The sequence below is a fragment of the Phyllostomus hastatus genome, unplaced genomic scaffold, assembly GCF_019186645.2.
Source record: "Phyllostomus hastatus isolate PE091 unplaced genomic scaffold, TTU_PhHast_1.1 phas_scaffold_93, whole genome shotgun sequence".
Classification (NCBI taxonomy): Eukaryota; Metazoa; Chordata; class Mammalia; order Chiroptera; family Phyllostomidae; genus Phyllostomus; species Phyllostomus hastatus.
Genome location: NW_025334042.1, coordinates 40,261,439 through 40,276,926, shown reverse-complemented (window position 1 = coordinate 40,276,926; position 15,488 = coordinate 40,261,439).

Sequence of the window (15,488 nt, the reverse complement as noted above, 5' to 3'; positions counted from 1 at the left end):
CAGTTGAATAGACCAGAGATAGAATCTTATTACCATTTTAATTTTTGCTTAAGAATTAACTCAGAGATGAATTTAGTTTCTTTGATATAGAGAAGGGACTTCAAAACCACATAATTCTTTAGGGTCATTATGAACATCAATCATCATGGTACTGTGATTGTATGTGAGTGATGATTAATAGAGAATTATGGTTTAGAACATTGGCTGCAGTGTATGATAGCCTAGTAAGTGTGTAAATAAGGTACACTAATGAATATTCATGCAATATTTAGCCTAGCTAAATGAGTGTACCACCAAAGGGGTTAAGCGAATGCAAAGATTTTCCATAATGAAATGCTGGGTATATAACAGATGTGCAATTCCAGTGTGAGACGGGCCCACTACTGTTTCCAAACCACCGTCACATGGCTCCTGAAATCATCCTTGCACCTGCTCATGTGGTGTGCATCTGTGATTAGCTGGCAGGACCACTGGCGTCAATGTAGGCAATGGGACTAAACATGATTGCTTTATATCTGTAGCTGTTAGTGCTTGGTAAGATACTTCCGGTGGTAATTTTATTTACAGCTTCCTCTTTAGTGACCTCATATCTCCTTTCTCTAATTACTTATTCAGATGAGTCACCATCACTGTGTAGTGGGCTAAGCAATTCATACTACTCTTGGAAACAATCTGCCTGAAACCAGAAGCAGAAATTCTGGTTTAAGGGTTAATAATGACATTTCAATTACTTTTCTTTAAATGTAAGGGGGTAGGTGCTTCAGTCTGAATCAGCTTCGACATGCAAGCGTGTGGTGATGTGGTGACAGTGGAGAAAAATGTTGTCGTCTTCTTGCTGGTGTTTTGGGAAAACTTGCTGACACATAGGGAGGCTGTCTGATTAGACCCACGTTCATTTGCATGGTTGTGTCCTGTGATGTCTGAGGGAAAAGGAAGCCAGTGCAGTACACATTTTCACAGAAAAGACAGATTATTCTCTGCTGTTCCTTTTGTGTTTTCTTAAAAAAAATCTTCACTTAACCCAAGATCCTAAATATGCTCGCTTTTTCTCCTAGAAGTTTACAGTTTTAGCTTCAGTATTTATGTTTATCGTCTATCTCGAATTAATTATTTGTGTATGGTGGGTAGAGTCAGGGATCATTTTCACCGCGTGTTTATCTGATCGTCCCAGCTTTGTTTGTTGAAGATCTTGCTTTTCTCCACTGATTGCCTTGGTGCCTATTAAAGATAAGTTGAATGTGTAGGTATGGGTATATTTCTTAATTTCTATTCTGTTCCACATATTTGCCCATTAAAGTCTTTTTCAAAGTCTGGTCCACAGAGCCATGGGGGTCCCTAAAATCCTTTCAAGGAGTCCGTCAAATAAAACCTAGTTTCATAATAATACAAAGATATCATTTACTTTCTTTCTCTGGATAGTTGTTCGCACTGATGGTATGAAAGCAAAGGTGGGTCAAATTGCCGATACCTTAGGGTGAATCAAGGCAGTGCCAAAGTGTACTCACTGCCACACACTTAAGAAGTTCATAATGAAGCAAGGGAAACTGATTTTATTAAAGTTGACTCTCGAATACACATCTTTAAAAAGTCCTGTTTGATGAAATGGGAAGCGTGCATGAAATGCTTCATTTACATACTGAAGTTCTGATTCTGATGTCTGTCTAGAGCAGGGATGGGCAAACTTTTGCTGTAAAACTCCAGCAATATTTTCAGCTGAGCACACCCAAGTCCTGCACCGAGGAAGCTAGTGGGCCTTGCCACCATAGCAGAGAGCAGCCAGATAGCGCATAAATGGAGGAGTGTGTCTGTGTTCCAGTAGGACTGTGTTTATTTACTGCAGCAGGTGTAAGGCATACTGGCCCCACGCTGGTGCAAATTGTGGACCTCTGCTCAGGGGAAAAGCACTGTGTACACTTGTTTGATTAGCAAGCTGAACTAAATGCTTTTTTTTCCTTCTCCTAGGAAACACCATCATTACTTGAAAGAATGACTCACAAACTGATTGAGATTTGAGGTTTTGGCAGATTATTTTCTTAAAAATGAACAAAGCGGGCCTGTTCTTCTAGGGAAATAACCTGACAGTTTCTGATGCCAATGATAAAATTTGAGCTTTAAAGCAAAAATTATAATTTTGCAAAATTTATATCTGACACCATGAGCTTGATTGCTTCCTAAGACATCAATGATGATATTAATGAATGTAATTTAAAAATACTTTGTAATAAAATGTGTCACTATTAGGGAGATATGATGAACTTGATGGATCAATATTTTCCAAATGACATGTATGAGATTATGAAAGGATGGGTGGGTAAAGATCCATTCAAAGTGTAAGGCAGACAGTAGAGCATAAAATCTTAATTGATATATTTTTAGGATCTGCCTTGCAACTGACCTTCAAAAAGCTACTCTTTGTTGAATTTTAATGTAGCTTTGAACAGAATGCATATAATAACCTGAGAAGACTGTTAAAATGCACCTTACTTTTCCAGTACATATCAATAAGTGGCCTGATTTTCTTCATGTATTTCCATCCAAGCAGCACAGCAGTGGATTAAATGCAGAATTAGATATGAGAATCTAGTTGACTCCTATTGTCAGATATTAAAGACATTTTAAAAAATGCACAAAGCTGCTTTTCTCAGTGATTTCTTTGTTTTGGAGAATATATTTATTTTAAATAAAATACTTAATTTCGTTCACATGCAATTGATGTTGCTATTTTTGAATACATTAAAAATACATTTTGAAAATTTCTGTCTTAATTACTAATATGGTAAATATGAAAAAATATGACCCATAAAAACAAAAGCTTGGGATCCTCAACAATCTACAAAGTCTAAGGAGTCCTGAGACCAAAATACTTCAGAACCAATGTTTTATTTTTAAATCAGATTTAATTACTGTTAATTATTTAATAATTAAATAATTAAATTGAATTACTTAACAATAATACTAAAACTGTTTTAATAATTGTAGCTCTAGAATATGTCTTAAAGTCAGGTAGTAAATTCTTAATTTTTTTTGGATCCAGACTTTGTGGTTATAATATTAGGTCCTTTAAATGCTTAAATAAATTTTAGAGTTAGCTTATATATTTATAGTATTTATCTATTTAACTTATTTTTCCAGCTTTATTGAGGTATTGTCAAATAGAGTGATAATGTTTTAAAAATACAGTTAATGATTTGATATAATATATATTATGAAATTATTTTCATATCAAGTTAACACATCCATGAATCTATCATTTCACAAATATTTTCCTTTGTGTGTGTGTGTGAGAACACTTAAGCTCTACTCTCCTAGCAAATTTCAATTATACACTGCAATATTATAAGTTGAGAAGTCTGTTAAAATATAAACATTTCAATTGTACAATTGAAATTAGATTCTTAGACCTTAGTCATCTTGCAACTGAAAAGTTTGCATTCTTTTACCAACCTCTCACTATCTCCTCCTCCCTCCAGCCCCTGGCAACAGCCTTTCTCCTCTGTGTCTAAAAGTTTGACTTTTTTTTCTTTTGATTCCACATATTGATGATAAAATATCTTTATCTTTCTCTGTCTTATTTCACTGATCTTAATGTCTTCTGGGTTCATTTATGTCATTATAAGTGGTAGTATTTGCTTTTTCTTTCTTGAGGCTAAATAACATTCCATTGTATATGTATATAATATGTTCTGTGTCCGCTCATCCATCAGTGACTGAACTTTGATGAACAACTTAGGTTTTCCCCAAGTCCTTGCCATTGTGAATAATGCTTCAGTGAACAAGGGAGTATAGACACTGGGGTAATGATTTTGTTTCTTTTGGAGGGATTTCTGGATCATATTGTAGTTCTCTTTAAAGGTTTTTAGGAACCTTCATACTGTCTACACTTTAATTGCCACCAACAGTGTACATGTTCCATTTTCTCCACATCCACCCCAGCATTTGCTCATCTTTTACATCTAATGGTGGTTTTGATTTGCATTTCCCTGACAGTTAGTGATATTGAGCACCTTTCATGTACTGCTGGCCACTTCTATGTCTTTGGAAAAATGTCTATTCAGGTTCTTTGCCATTTTTCAATTGGATTATTTGTTTTCTTCATGATTGAGTTGTATGAATTTCTTGGATATTAACCCCTTATCATATATATGTATATGTATATGTGGCACCCATATATATTGGATGGCCAAAACATCTGTTTAGTTTTTTTCCATAACATAAAAGACATGTTTTTTATTTTCACCATAACCTTATTGATTTGGATATTTTGAGTATGTCAGCTACCTCCCACTATTGGCTTCTCGTGGGTAGAGGCCAGGGGTGCTGCTAAACATCTTCCAGTGCATAAGACAGCCCTATAGGAAAGAATTATTTGGCCAAAATGTCAATAGTACCAAGAAACTTTGGAAACCACTTTGACACATTCAATCAGTCACAGAACTTTCTCTATACACTGAACAAATCTTTTTTTTTTTTGCATTTCACTTGCATTTTTACCTTTCTTGCAATAATAAAGTATAATATGCCAAAAAAGTTGCATATTTTCTTCCATCATCAATACTAAAATGTCTGTAAAAATTCACCAATTTTGATAAGCTTTTTAAAAAATGCACACTGATATAACAGATGTCACAATACAATCTAACAAAATAGTTTCAAATGAAGTTAAAGACAACTAAGTGCTACTAGAGCCATCCTATGGAAAAAACTAAACAAACTTTTTGGCCAATCCACTATTTTTCCTCATTCCTCCATCGGTTGCCTTTTCATTTTTTTGATGGTTTCATTTGCCATATAAAAACATTTTAAATTTGATATAGTGTTGGGGACTGCCCTGCCTGGTCTCAGGAAGCTATAACCCACTGTGACTTAGGCTGGGTGAAAGGCCTTCGGACCAGGAGCCACTAAGGAGACAAAACTTATTTCCCTGGCATGAACACTGCCTGTTCTAATGCCTGGCTTCCCTTTTGCATGGTCGGCAGTCAATGATGGGTAACAATTCTCTAAGAAAGAGAATGAATCTAAGACAGACGTTATCACGTGGGAATGCCCTAAGGGAAGAGGCCGTGGAAATGAAGGGGTGATCGACATTAACTCCTGCCCCCTTTGTCTTTGTCAAAGCCTGAGTCTTTGTTCTTAGATGTGGGAAATCCAAGTCTCCTGGCTGCCTTTGTCTTCTCTGTTAACTCAGGCCTGTGGAAATAGCAGGAGCAGCCCAGACCAGAAACAGCGGACTCCCGGGGTGATCAGGCCTGGGACATAGAATATGCAAGATCCTGTGAGATCTGTTTGCTGCAGGATGTTATTAACTTGGAATTTTAAGTCACAGACAGGATATCTTTGGAACCCGTAGTCCTTTCATATGTTAAAACCCCAAATTTTGCCCAGAATCACAGCAGGAGTTCTGTCTGCACCTTTGTAAGTCACCTACATCTTTTGGTCTTTTCTGCCAGACTGTGAACCCACAAACTAAGTCCATTTTCTCAATAAAAATCTGCTTGGGAATGGAGATGGGGTGCTCTCCCCACGAGAGAGAGAGAGTGGCCATTCATTTTTTACTCCTGCACAGAAACTGCTTGTGTCTGTGTATGTCTTTCTCATGTTTCAACAAAACATCCACAGCGTTCCGCGCTCACTGCAGGCAGGTGAGCATGTGTCAGCATAGCCCTGCTTATTTATTCTGACTTTTGTTGCCTTTGCTTTTGGTGTCAAATCCAAAGAATCATTGCCAAGACCAATGTCGAGGAGCTCATCCCCAGTTTTTCTTTTAGTCCTGTGCTTTCAGGACTTATGGTCAAGTCCTTAGTCCATTTGGAGTTGATTTTTTGTGCGCCTAAGGTGAAAGACGGTTTCATTGTCATCCTTTGCATGTGGATATCCATTTTCCCCAGAACCATTTGTTGGAGAGACTAGCCAGGAGCCTGAAAGAGCCAGTGGGTTCTTTGTGTGATGTGAAGTTACACAACATTAACATATAATGCCTATTTTGAACTGGAAGATGTGAGGCAAACACACATACAGCCACATGCACATTAAAAACCGAAGAGGAAAAGGTGGATTTGTTTCAAATTGTAGTGCTCATATGCAACTTGACTGCTTTATGAGACAAGGGGACAAGTCGTTTTCTTCTCCAAGCTTCTCTTTCATTTAATTGAGGCTTAAGCTCATTCATATTTAAAAAAACGAAGTTATATTAAAGATGTTAACAAATTAAGAATAAATAAGCAAAATTAGTTTATCAATAATTGGTAAGAGTTTCTGATACAATAGGAACAGGCTAGGACTTGGGGATACATGAATAAGGGAAGCCATAGTTCTGTCTTTAAGAAGCAGTCCTGTGGGGGGAAAATGGTACCTTTACAAATAACTTTAATGAGTTTAGTACCATGGATTTGAGAGATTTGAAAGTATATTGAGGTTCAGAAAGGTTTACTAAACCTGAGGTTTACTATCTAAAATACAAGTCTAAATCTGAAGTTGGAGAGTAGGTTGGAGAAAATAATGTCCAGTCACCTTATTTCACAAGGCAGTCCGATTGTGCATGAGCACTCTGATTTGGGACAAGGCATCTATTTTCCTCCTTGGTTTTTAATGTGTGTGTGTCTATATGTATTTTTATCACATTGTCTTGAAGGATAAGCCAGAATTAGCCAGATAAAGGGCTTAGGCATCTGAGCTTATGTTTAGATTTCCAAGCAGGGGTAACTGTCACTGTGTTTCTAATGGGCTTGTGTGAGATAAGAAAAAGAAATTAGAAAATAAATGGAGGATATAGTTAGGGAAGAAGGTCTAGACTCTGTCCTCCAGGCTGGTAGGGCCAGAAAATTGCACAAAGAGATTTGTAGTTTAGAAAGTTCAGCATTTAAGACTCCATTTGTGTGGAAATCCTTGACTTTGCACTTGAAAAAAAGAAGAGTTGGTAAGCCATACTGGAGAAAACTAATGCGCACACACACATGAGTATGTGCACATAGACCCAAATACATATATGAGGAGGGATCCCCCCAAAACCTGGGATTACCTTCTGGAGGGCAGGCCCTTGTAGTACGGGCTTCCCCTGCTAGGTGAGGGTTTTAGGAACCCATCTGTATGAGTGAACCAGCTGGGATTAGGCTTCAGTGAATTTTTTTTTAAAGACTCTTTCAGTGTGTTTGCCTATTTCGTGATGGGTGATTTATGAGCGCACTTGCCCACACCGCACTGTGTTCAGCAGTTTTTGACCAAAAACAGTACGAACCCTGTGCCCCACTCTACCCATTCACCGACATGCCCTGGATGATTTCTTTTTGTTTTCCCAGATGGAAAAAAGTCCTCAGAGGAAACATTTTGCCGATGTGGGAGAGGTGAAACAAATAATGGCAGAGGCACTAAAAGGCGTCAAAATCAACGAGTTCAAAACTGTTTTGAGCAATGGAAAAAACATCTTGATAGGTATGTAGCATCAAATGGAGAGTACTTTGAAGGAGGCTATAGTTTAAAACATGTAAGAATAAATACACATTTTTTTATAAATAAATTCTGTTTTTTTCTGGAATCCCCTCTCTTCGACCCCAAATCACATGTGTAACCAGTGCTTATTATATCTAATGGGAATAGCATGTAACAAGTAACTAATTTTTAAACCTTATATAGTGTAGTATTGATATCACTCCTCTTTCCTGTCTTTCTTTTTTCCAAGTATTTATTGAATTCTTTTGGGTGAAAGGCATCCTGTTTAGACATGTGCAGTTACATATATGTACACATGATGTTTAGACTGTTTTTAGTGGAAGCCTTGAGGGAAAGATAAATACAACATAGTCAATGCTTTTAGAGTTGACTTTTGTGTTCTTACTCTTCAAGTCTATGTGAGCAAGTAAAACCGCATAGGTCAGCCTCAACAGGGGGATGAAGATACAATTTTTTGTGTAAGATCTAAAGGTCTAAAGGCCTGCCACTTTGGCTATATTCAGCTAGTTGTTTTCTCTCTATTTTGTGTGAATAATCCTTCTCTAAAGAAAGTTTTTAGATGTAAAATGGTAAAGAATAAATGGCTAGTCATAGAATTATTTTTTATATTAAGAAAAATAAAGAATGCTCTCACAGTAATGAGTATACCTTTGAAAACTTTATTCACGGTAGTCATGCTCTCTAGCTTTTTAAAAAAGATTTTATTTATTTATTTTTAAAGAGGAAAGAGAGGGAGATAGAGAGAGAGAAACATCCATGTGTGGTTGCTGGGGGTCATGGCCTGCAACCCAAGCATGTACCCTGACTGAGAATCGAACCTGCGACACTTTGGTTTGCAGCCCGTGATCAATCCACTGAGCTACACCAGCCAGGGCTCTAGCTTTTATAATGTTGATTTTTGGGGAGAATTTGTAAGAAAATTTCTAGAAACTGATCAAAATAACAGATGAGTAGAGATTACTATCTCTTAACAGGAAGTGGGCTAGATAACTGAATGGAAGCCTACATGGGCATTAAGAATTATGGTATTCTCTAGATCCAATAACACAGAAACTTCAGTAAGCCACATTACTGAATAAAAATATAGGTTGTACACAGCTGGGACTGTATTATTTCATTTATGTGAAAGAGTATGTTTTTATGTAATGACCAAAAATATTTACCAAAACATTAACAATATCTGGGTAGTAGGATTTAAAGTTTTCTTAAAAAAACATTATTATTTACAATTTTATATATCCTTGGGATTTTCAAAGTTAGTTGTCATATTTATCATCCTCATTCTGTGGAAAATATATATAAATTTGCCATTTTGTGTACTTACGTCACTTGACTTGCTGTTACTCATATGCTGCGTTACATACCACTCTCAGTGTTATATAACTGATATTGTTTTATTTTATATTTCTTTCAACTCAAAAAACATGTTTTGACCACCTGATGCATGGTCTAGTGGAAAATATATGTGTGTCAATTATTTTCATCTGGGTTAAAATTAAAACTTCACCACTTAAAAGCTGTGTGGTGCTAAGCAAATTACATACATTCTTCCTGCCTATTTCCTCATCTGCAAAATGTGTTTCAAGAAAATCTACCATACAGGATTATTGTCCTTAACAGAGATAATATTAATAATAATAAGGTGAGTGCAGTGCCTGATGTTTTCTGGGTACTTACCAAATCGTACTGTCTTCACTACTGCTGGTATCATGCACGCCATCAGCTTCCCAGTACAATAATGTGCTAACCAATGGAAATTCAAAGATAAACACTCTGTAACTCTGTCCTCTGCCCTCAGGATCTCATCGTCTAAGTGAGGAGCTAGAAACATAAGGAAAACACCTGTGGTGTAATATGATTTCCAGAGAAAAGGAGTGCAGATGAAGTATGTGGGTAAAAGGAAGGGTGTTTCAAGCAGAGGGACAAAGCAGGCGTATTGTCCCTCCATATTCTCTCTCTCATTTCTCTGTCATGCTTCAGTTAAAGAGAGGGAGCTGGGTAGGAAATATTTTGGGCCTTTATAATATATTAGTGCTATTCTTCCATGTACTAAATAAAAATTTCTGATTTATAGATTGTCAACCTCTTCCTGTTACAACTATAGTTGAACCTTAAACAATGTAGGGGTTGGGTTGCTGTGCTGGCCCCTGATACAGTAGAAAATTCACATATAACTTTTGACTTCTCCAAAACTTATCTAATAGCCTACTGTTGACCAGAATCCTTACCCATAACAATGTTGATTAGCACATATTTTGTATGTATATACTCTATTCTTAAAATAGAGAAGACACATTCCTAGCATTGTACATATTTATTGAAAATAATCCATGTACAGAAAACATGGAACAGACTGATAGCTGTTGGAGGGGAGGAGGAGGGGGGAAATGGTGGGAGGGGAAGGGGCCAAAGAATGTGTATGAATGATCCATGGGCATGGAAAACGGAGAGGGGATTGACTGTGAGCGAGAGGGGTGGGCTGGGTGGAGGGGGTAAAGGGGAAAAGTGGGGACAACTGTAATAGAATAAACAATAAAAAAGAAAAGAACCCATGTACAAATGGACCCATACAGTTCAAACTGTGTTGTTCAAGGGTCAGCTGTAGCTTCCATTTTCTCCTTCAACTTTGGTGATTAGTAGTATCTATTATTTGTTAATAATATTATAACTTTTATATCTTCATTATGTACATAAACAAGCTGTAACATTCAGACAACTGAACAGTGATAAATTTTACACAAGGAAAAGGTACTGATACAGAACACCAACCTCCCCCAGCCCTCAGGAGTGCAATGCAGACTTGACAGATGCGTTGACTTCTAGTAGATTTGATAACAACCACTCTTAAGAGATCTATTCCAGTCAAGTTCAGGAGCTCATGTAAGAAGATCATTTTTTTCTTCTTTCTTTTTTCACTTAACGAACTGAGTGTGCTTTGTTTTCCAAATTTAACGTAACCCTTTTCATTTGTCATTTTGGATCTTGATTTAGGAAGACTTAATAATCAGGAAAGGAATTGAAGAAGGATTTTGCTGTATCAGTACTTTTAGAGTTGACTTGATGAGCTCCCATCTAAAGTAGCATTTGGCTTTTTGCTGAGCTACTGGGCAGCTTATTAAAACAGCTGTCACATGGACAGGAAATTGTTGAGAGATTGAAACTGATAGTGGAAAGATTCAGAATCAGAAAGCTTCTATTTGAATTGGTGTATCCTGAGTGATACTTTGTTTCTTTGTTCTTTCTTTTGTTCTTGTATCTTTTTGACTTACGATGTCCTATATCTCATAATAGTGTACTGGCCTTTTGCACAGACAGAGTGAGGAGAAATTTGGTTATTTTTGCTGAAGCAAGGACAAAATTCACTTCTCTCTTTGTTTTCCATAATTATTACTTTTTGCTTATTTTTACTGTACGCTCATTTTGATCTCTATATAATCCAATATAGCTAAATGAAGAAGAATGCCCTTTAAAGTATATTTTGAAACATGTTGAGTTATGAAATAGAGCAAAATTTATGATGGTTGAGAAAAGGGAAAGATTTTCTATTTGAGAAATCCAACTAGAGCTGTGACAAAATTCTGATCTGATAAAAAGAAAGAGGAAATAGTTAAGAGGGAAACTGAGCCCAAATAAGAACCTTATAATTAAGAAATCCAAAACATCCCTCTTGCATGCCTTTAAATTATGAATAATCCTTACCATCATATGTTAATACAGCAAACAAAACATGCAGTAGGAAAGACCAAACAGCTCATGAGAAAATGCTATATTTCTAGCCATGTCTTTCTGGGACTCAGAGATTTCAGATAGATTGGATCAGATTCAAATGTTTAATTCAAATAGTGGACTCTTATTCTAACAACATCCTCCAAATGAGGCAACTCAGTTGTTGTTTATAATAGTCAAGGAAAAGATATACATAACTGGAGAGGAGGAAAAAGAAAAAAAGGGTTTCCAGAAGAAAGTAAGCCTTAGATGAAACTTTGTCTTAGATCCGGCTGGCAAATGGAGGGGAGTAGAATGGATTAAGCATCTGTGGGCCACTTCAAACACCCCAGAGAGGCTGAAGAACATAGATATCTTACCTTACCTACTGAAGGCAATGTCTTTTTGAAAGAAAAAAAAACATTAATTTTATTAATGAAATTCTCTTGTATTGTTGCCAAGGAAGTGATTCTCTTACAAGAGAGCAAATGGTTTTGATTTTAATTGGCAAATTCTCCTTGCCCAATGCAACCCCACCCGCAGCCCCAACGCACAAATGCTGTTTGAGATTATAATTGATTAATCAGTAAGACACTGAGTAACATATTCTCATCCTGTATATATCCGATGTTGATTCTAATCGCCTTACTTTGATGAACCTCATAGCAGTGATTGGTCATTTTAAGTTGTTGACATAATGATATAGTTTTACTACATAGGGGTACTAAAATTTAAAAAGGAAAATAGCTTTTAAACTGACTTGAATCTTCATCTCCGGTTTATAAAATATAGTGTCTTTGGCATTTGTGAAGAATATAAATGCCCAGTCCAGGCCAGTGTTACTAAATCAGAGCCCCTAAGGGCACACTCAGCCTCTGCCTGCTCCCTGAGCACCCTGGGTAAATCAGCGGAGTGCGCTGCAGATTCCCTGTGGCTGGACGTGGCTAAGGGTTCCACAATGGCGGCTCAACTGATTTTCCTCTGAAAATGTTTCTTTCTTTTGCTTGTTTTTAAATGATATTTTATTGATTATGCTATTACAATTGTCCTATTTTCTCCCCTTTTATTCCCTCCGCCCTGCACACCTCCTCCCACCTGCATTCTCCCACCTTAGTTCATGTGCATGGGTCACACATATAAGTTCTTTGGCTTCTTCATTTCCTATACTATACTTCACCTCCCTCTGTCTATTTTATACCTACTATTTATGCTTCTTATTCCCTGTGCCTTTCCCCCTATTCTCCTCCCCCCCAACCCTCCATGTGATCTCCATTTTTATAATTCTGTTCCTGTTCTAGTTGTTTGCTTAGTTTCATTTTTTTTTTAGGTTCAGTTGTTGATAGTTGTGAGTTTGTTTTCATTTTACTGTTCATAGTTTTTGATCTTCTTCTTTTTCTTAGATAAGTCCCTTTAACTTTTCATATAATAAGGGCTTGATGATGATGAACTTTTAACTTGACCTTATCTGGGAAGCACTTTATCTGCCCTTCCATTCTAAATGATAGCTTTGCTGGATAGAGTCATCTTGGATGTAGGTCCTTGCCTTTCATGACTTTAAGTACTTCTTTCCAGCCTCTTCTTGTCTGCAGTTTCTTTGGAGAAATCAGCCAATAGGCTGATGGGAACTCCTTTGTAGGTCACTGTGTCCTTTTCTCTGATGCTTTTAAGATTCTCTCCTTATCTTTAATCTTGGGTAATTTAATTATGATGTGCCTTGGTGTGTACTTCCTTGGATCTAACTTCTTTGGGACTTCCTGAGCTTCCTGGACTTCCTGGAAGTCTATTTCCTTTGCCAGATTAGGGAAGTTCTCCTTCATTATGTTTTCAAATAAATTTTCAGTTTCTTGGTCTTCCTCTTCACTTTCTGGCACCCCATGATTTGGATGTTGGAATGTTTCAAGTTGCCCCAAAGATTTTTAAGACTTCCTCATTTTTTTTGAATTCTTCTTTCTTCATTCTGTTCTGGTTGAATGTTTATTTCTTCCTTCTAGTCCAAGCCATTGATGTGAGTCCTGGTTTCCTTCCTGTCACTCTTGGTTCCCTGTGCATTTTTCTTTATTTGACTTTGCATAGCCTTTACTTCTTCCTCTATTTTGCAACCATACTCACCATTTCTGTGAGCATCCTGATCACCAAGTGCTTTGAACTGTGCATCTGATAGCTTGGCTATCTCCTCTCTGCTTAGTTTTTTCTTTTTCTGGAGCTTTGATCTGTTCTTTCATTTGGGCCTTTTTTTTTTTTTGTCTCTGCGCACCTGTTTCGTGGTAAGGGGCAGAGCATTAGTGCTCACCAGGGTGGGGCAAACCTGCATTGTGACGCTGTGTGTGGGGCAGGGGTCTAAGAGGGAGCAGTGCTGCTCGCTCTGCTCCCTGCCAGTTTTCAGCCACTTCCCCCGCTACCCACAAGAAAAGTGAGCCCTTCTGGTGCTGATTCCCAGGTGGGTAGGTTTGTGTATGTTCTAGGACCCTGTGGGTCTCTCCAACTAACTCTCCTGTGAGGCTGGGAGTTTCTCCCACTGCCGCTTCAACCCCCACAGGTGTTTTCAATCAGAGGTTTGAGGCTTTATTTCCCCACACTAGAACCCTGTGTTGTGTGGTCTGTCTCGATCTCCAGTTGGTCCTCCCAGTTTATCTGCACAGGAATGTGGGACCACCCCATTTGCCAGCCACTGCCTCTTCTGCCCCGGTCCTCTAGTGCCACCTTGCTGCGAGTCCTCTCCACCCTGGCTGCCTGTCTCCACCCCTCTTAGCAGTCTGGATAAATGTTTCTTCTTTAACTTCTTTGTTGTCAGACTTCCATACAGTTCAATTTTCTGGCAGTTCTGGTTATTTTTTGTTTTTAAATTTGTTGTTCTTCTTTTGGTTGTGCAAGGAGGCACAGTGTGTCTACCTACACCTCCATCTTGTCCAGAAGTCTGAAAATGTTTCCTTCAGTCCAATTTTCAGCCATCTAGCCAAGGTGTCAGTCATATTTCTTGTCTTGTCAGCATGGTCCCTCCTTTGCCACCTGGAGGAGTCTCTGCTTCTCATTTGTCTATTGAGCAGAGGCAGGAGATAGGACACCACTTCATGAATTTGTCTCTGTTAGAGAAGTGGAAGCACTTTGTCACTTGTGTTGTAAGTGTTGTATAAAACCTACCATGCTTCTCATGGCATGGAAGCAGCATTCAGATGGGTTGTGAGCCATCAGATGGTGCTGGCACAAGAGGCTCCTTAGCTACCTCTCTCTCTTTCTCCAGCAATAACGTAACATGTGATATCTTCAAATTTTAAGACATGATCCCAGGGAAGAAATTCTTCCTGGAAGCCATTGCCAGACTGGAAGCCACTTGTGCCAGAACATTTTATAGTTCTTTTTGGCTCTCTGACCACTCGAGACTGAGCCAGCATTTTAGTCTATTTTGACTTGGACTATAATGATTGTTTCCTCACCAATAATCATAACATTGTGTACTAATCTTTTCTGTTGCCAGCAAATATCTTTGGCTTTTGTACTGCTAATGAAGTATTGGCCTAGGTATTTTCCTGATAAAAAGTATGAATTAAATATGCAACTTGCCCATTAGGCTAACAAGAGAAATAAATCACACACTAGGAACTACAGTGAATGGAGAGGGTAATTCATTGCATGCAGTACAGCAGTACGGCAGTCTTCCCTGAGTCTCCATTTTACTTTCTGCAATTTTAATTACATGTGGTCAACAACATTCCAAAAATATTAAATAGAAAATTTCAGGTATTTTGAGAGAGAGAGAGAGAGAGAGAGACCACATCCATACAACTTTTGTTACAGTAGATTGTCACAATTGTTCTATCTTGGTAATAGTTGTTGTTAATCTTTTGTTCTGCCTAATTTATAAATTAAACTTTGTTGTAGGTATGTATGTACTTGAAGAACATATGTGGGGTTGGGCAAAAGTGGGTTTTTAGTTGTGAGTATGCAAAACACAAAGTTTATTCTTGTGTTATTATTTATTAATGCTTGTATGACTTTCGACATGAACAACTATAAACCTACTTTTGCCCACCCTGTATGTAAGGTTTGGTACTATCTGTGGTTTCAGGTGGCCACTGAGGGTCTTGGAAGATGGATCTCACCGTGAAGCAGGGACTGCTGTAGAAGCTAACTGCTGTGAGGAAATCAGGGAGGAATAAAGTGTTTCTAGCAAGGGATTGTGTGTGCTTTGTGTAGGAGGTGATTTGTCAAAGGTCTGAATTAAAGCACTATCAACAAAAGGGCCTCTGGAAACGGGCTTGTTGGCAGACAGAGCAAAAGGGCAAAGGGAGAACGTGTGAAGGCCTTCCTAGGGTGACAGTGAGTCGTTCAGACTGGGTGCTGGA